Source organism: Adiantum capillus-veneris, unplaced genomic scaffold (assembly GCF_014529385.1).
Source record: "Adiantum capillus-veneris isolate H3 unplaced genomic scaffold, ASM1452938v2 Hic_scaffold_276, whole genome shotgun sequence".
NCBI lineage: Eukaryota > Viridiplantae > Streptophyta > Polypodiopsida > Polypodiales > Pteridaceae > Adiantum > Adiantum capillus-veneris.
Genome location: NW_028221404.1, coordinates 1 through 5239, shown reverse-complemented (window position 1 = coordinate 5239; position 5239 = coordinate 1). Strand labels below are relative to the sequence as shown.

At 44.6% G+C, this 5239-nt stretch overlaps 1 pseudogene; it reads left to right on the top strand.

The window, feature by feature from the left end:
• The first annotated feature begins 634 nt into the window (after positions 1 to 634).
• On the top strand, positions 635 to 4121 carry LOC147417327 (subtilisin-like protease SBT1.7 pseudogene; annotated as a pseudogene).
• Positions 4122 to 5239: the final 1118 nt, after the last annotated feature.

Genomic DNA, 5239 nt, shown 5'->3' with positions numbered 1-5239 from the left:
AGAGGTGTGTGACAAAGCCTTGTACTATAGCATTTTTTATTGTGTGCCCACTTACAATGCAAGTAAAGTCACAAAAGAGGTCTTGTACTAAAGAAATCGTTAATTGTGTGCCCACGTAGAATGCAAGTAAAGCTTTGTCACACACCTCTCCCTGCCTCAACAAAAAATAGGGCAGCCATATCATAAGCTAGTGCTTTTTAATAAGAATCTCTTTTTAATAAAATAGGTAGCCAGTCTTCCATCCTCGGCATACCAAGACAACCCATGGTTCAATAGAGAAAGATGTGTCAATGTAACATCTCCACTCACAATTGTGAGTGTGCCCGCGCGCCCCACCCCCCCCCCCCCCCCCCCCCCCCCCCCCTCTCTCCAAAAAAAAAAAATCACGGAGGAGGTGTGAGGTATGTTGTGAATGTGTAAAAGATGCACGGAGAAGTAAGAAATTGGGTTCATTGTGTGTGTGTGTGTGTGTGTGTGTGTGTGTGTGTGTGTGTGTGAGAGAGAGAGAGAGAGAGAGAGAGAGAGAGAGGATTGTAGTATTGTACCCATTTGGAAGGTAGAACCGCAAGACCGTTCACACATAAGGAACAGGTAAACTACCCTGAAGGGCGCCCGGCGCTACATTGCTTAAAAGGGCAACTTTGAGTGTCAGCAAATTTAGCCACTCCTATCTATGCTCATTTACCGGTGTGCAAATTAGCAACTCATGCTCATTCGACAGACTCACGTAGCACCTCAGCAATAGCAATAGAGTCCTCTACTACCTTCTACAATGCTAATCATCCTCTCATAACTTGACTATTTTAAGTAGGACAGCACTGTACTGGCATACTTAAATCCCACTCTAATTTGTTTAAGTAGGACAGCACTGTACTGGCATACTTAAATCCCACTCTAATTTGTTTCTTTGATCACTCTTGCTGAATACATTCAGCTTTTGCTGAATGCGTCAGTTCACCCACAAATTTGGATGGAGGTTCTCTATAGCCAGTTAGCTTAATCACACTTACTTATATCAAGCAATCGCTTAATCAGTAATGAAGCATTTGCTTAGTTAGCTTAATCACCGGTTAAGCTAACCACAATTACTTGTGTCAAGCAATCGCTTAATTCATATGCTTAGTTAGCTTAATCGCCTTGGAGTAATTCAGCGTTTAATCACAGCTATCAGTTAGCTTCATCACACACACAGCGAATTTTATGATTATCTATGCCTCAACGGTGAGGTGCAGACGCATGTAACTTCTTAGCTTAATTAGTACACTTGATTAAAGTAATCATATTCTTAATTTCAGCATTCACCAGGAAACATAGCCGAGGGGGTTGGCCAAAGCTTCAATATTAAGTACGTAGATTAATTTTAATCAACTCAGTGCCCCAGCTAAGTATTCAGATTTAATCAAATAGTAGATTAGGGTGCATATTAATGGCTTGCCAGAGGCTCTTTACATGTTGGTTTATTCTATTCAAATTTGTTCTAATGGGTTCCATAGCCTTGAGCTTGCACAATTTAAGCACAGAAATGAGTCAGAGGAGAACTTACATTGTCCAGACGATGCGCTCCGGCATGCCAGCGATGTTTGTTAGTCCGAAGGATTGGTATACTTCCATATTAGCTTCTGTCAGAAAGGAAGCAAGGATTACAAGCCAGAATGAAGGTGAGGCTGAGCTTTCAACCCCAAATGATGACGATTCAACTGACCTCATCTACACATATCAGTTTGCCTCTCATGGCTTTGCTGCTCGGCTCACCGAGCAAGAAGCCACATCACTTGTGAAACTACCCGGCTTTTTGTCTGTCATCCCTGATCAGCTATACAAGCTGCAAACAACCTATACTCCTGAGTTCATCGGCTTGGCCCCCCACACTGGCTTGTGGCCCAAAGGTTCCTTTGGTAAAGATGTGATCGTGGGTCTTCTCGACACGGGCATTTGGCCTGAGAGCAAAAGCTTCGACGATGCTGGTATGGGCCCAATCCCTGAGCGGTGGAACGGTGGTTGCGTTGATGGATTTGACTTCAAGAGTTCACTCTGTAACAAGAAACTCATAGGTGCAAAATATTTTCTCAGTGCAATCGAGCGGTCAGAGCAGGAGTCCGAACCAAGTGATTTGATTGTGGAATACAGGTCTCCTAGGGATGTTCAAGGCCATGGTACACACACTGCATCAACGACAGCAGGTGTACATGTTGCCAATGCAAGCTTTTTCGGCTATGCAAATGGTACTGCGAAAGGCGTCGCTCCGGATGCTCGCATTGCAGTGTATAAAGTATGTTGGGCAAGCTTGGGCGGGTGCTTGGGTGCCGACCTCCTTGCGGGGATGGATGAGGCAATCTCCGACGGCGTTGACGTCATCTCCGTCTCCTTGGGAGGCAGTTCTGTGGCACTGTATGAAGACCCACTTGCAATCGGTGCATTTGGTGCACTTAGCCATGACATCCTTGTCAGTTGTGCTGCAGGGAATACAGGCCCGAGCCCAAGCTCCATTTTAAATAATGCCCCTTGGATTCTCACCGTCGCCGCTAGTACTGTCAACCGCAACTTTCCGGCCACGGTGAAACTTGGAAATGGTGATACATATGTTGGCCAGTCGCTTTACACAGGCGTACTGCCCGAATCAGAGCAGTTGCCTCTTGTATCTATGGGTCTTTGTGAAGAGGACGCTGTCGACACACAGAATGTAGCAGGGAAGATTGTGATTTGCCAACAGAGCCGGCAGGAGCGGCAGCGCTCTGCTGCTGCAGTTGTAGCAGCAGCAGGTGGAGTAGCAGAGATTGTAGTGCAACAAAAGCAGAGCGGCCACTCAATCTTGTCATCCAGCTTCCTTCTTCCAAGTGTAAGTGTGGACGCGGATGATGGAGTTGCAATACAAAAGTACGTGGGTGTAGGCCGGAATAGGAGACCAACAGCGGCAATCTCGATAAATGGGACTCAGTTTGGAAAGCCGAGAGCGCCTGCGGTTGCCAGTTTTTCATCAAGGGGGCCAAATTCACTTGTGCCAAGCATCCTCAAGCCGGACCTAACAGCACCTGGGGTGAGCATTTTGGCAGCTTGGGGTGGAGCTCCACCTACACCAGATCCCTTGGATAAGCGCAAGACACCCTTCAATATCATATCTGGTACATCAATGGCATGCCCACATGTTACTGGCTTGGTGGCATTGCTGCGAGCAGCACACCCACATTGGAGTATAGCATCAATCAAGTCAGCTCTTATGACAACCGCGCGCAATCTCGACAGCCTTGGCAAACCCATTCTGGATGATTACAAGGGGACATCTGCCACTCCTTTTGACTATGGCGCTGGCCACGTAGATGCAAATGCAGCCCTTGACCCTGGGCTTGTGTATGACATCTCAGTGCAAGACTATGTTGACCTACTTTGCAGCCTTGGGTTGGGAGAGCAAGAGCTGATGATATTCACGAGGGGGGAGCTGGAATGCAGCAGCAATTACAAAAGCAGGTTAGATGAGGGGAGAAATTTGAACTACCCAGCATTTACGGTGGGTTTCGATGAGACATCCGAGAGGAAAGAAGCAACACTGAGGCGAGAAGCAACAAATGTAGGTGCGGCATCAAGTGTGTACAAAGCGGAGGTCGAGGAACCAGAAGGAGTTAAAGTGAAGGTGGTGCCGACAGAATTGATGTTCTCAAGAGAGGGGCAAAAGCAGAGCTTTGAGGTTGTGATTTCCCCCACAAGGAATACATCACGAGATACAGACAGGTTCATGAGTTCAAGCACCTTTGGATTACTTACTTGGGTGGACATGCAGGGATCACATAAAGTCCGCAGCCCTATTGTGATTAACTGGTCTTAAGTGCGAATTCATTCGCTGTTTTTTCCCTCAGTGCTTAACCAAACACAACATTTTCTGTGAGTACACTCGAAGTGGGACTTTTTCTTGGTGTTCCAAGAAAAAGTAGTCCAATTTAAGTAGTCGTTGTCGGTCTCTATGAAAAACTTGCAACCATTGAGATACATAGTCCACCTGTAAGTCGCATGCTCATACTTCAAACCCTTTCTTGTTTCTGTAGGGTATAAACATCTTGCTGTCATTAGGAGTAGACCTTCAATAACTCTATCCCTTAAGGTTTTTCTTGAATGCTATAACTCTTGATGTTTATGGTTTGTAAGATTTTTGATAACTGAGAAAACGTAGATTTTTGATAACTGAGAAAACGTCGACCTGATGAGCGACCGAAAACCTGTAAGCATCCAATGCAATAGGAGATTCACTTCAACGCTAGAAAATCTGTTCACCAGCACATTCAAATCTTATTTAAGGTAGCGCCTCTTTTCTTGTTTTCTTTCAAGGTCTGGGTAAAGTTGAAAGTACTTTGAAGATAAAGAGCTGCTTCAAGCACCATGAAAAACTGCACTATGAAAAGGTATACAAAGGTGGTGGGTGAATAATAGTGGATACCCAAGGTAAAGTAGCTTTTCTTCAAATAAAGTACTTTTCTTCAAGCAGTATCACAGACTAAGGTGTGCCCACAATCTGCGGCTAATGTCACATTGAAGGAGGTTGATAAAACCAGAGGAAAGTCTGGTATTCAGTTTTCCATTGAAAGTCTTGTTTTCAGTTTTTATCCTTCATTACAAAAGTTTTCATCTCTGGGTTTTCTTCTCAGCTTGTACGCAAGTATTCGGACACAGAATTAAAAACTAGTCAGTTGCAACTGCAGTTTGCTTCCTATAGGACTTAATAAAAGTGGAAAAAGAACCTAGTGTTCTTTGAGTCCTTTCTCCATTATTTGTTGCTCCCTCTCCAGCTTCCCAATGTTACTCGACACTTGAGCACCTTGAGAACTTTCAATCTCTGAAGGCTATGCAGCAACATATGTCTTCCATTGTTTGCATACAAAAAGCTTGTGCCTGTCCAAATATATAGATTGACGCAAGGGAATGCCACCTGCCCAAGAACAGCATCCTGCCTCATGTGCAAAATGGTGATTGAAGTGATCATAACATAATACAGAAACTTGAAACCTCCTCCATAGATGCATTTGCCTTCCTGACAAGCCAAAAACACTGTGGGGTGAACTAAAATTACGCAAACTGTTGGACACATCAACAGGAAAATATCTCAGACTTCAGTTCAACATTAATTGAGTAGAATGTTACCTAAAAAGCCATGCAGCCTTTGCCTGGTTATGACAATACACAGAATGTTCATGATTTGTTCCTGCCATAATTTGAATACCCAAACTTTTTTCTCTGATCTCTTATCTGCATAGCC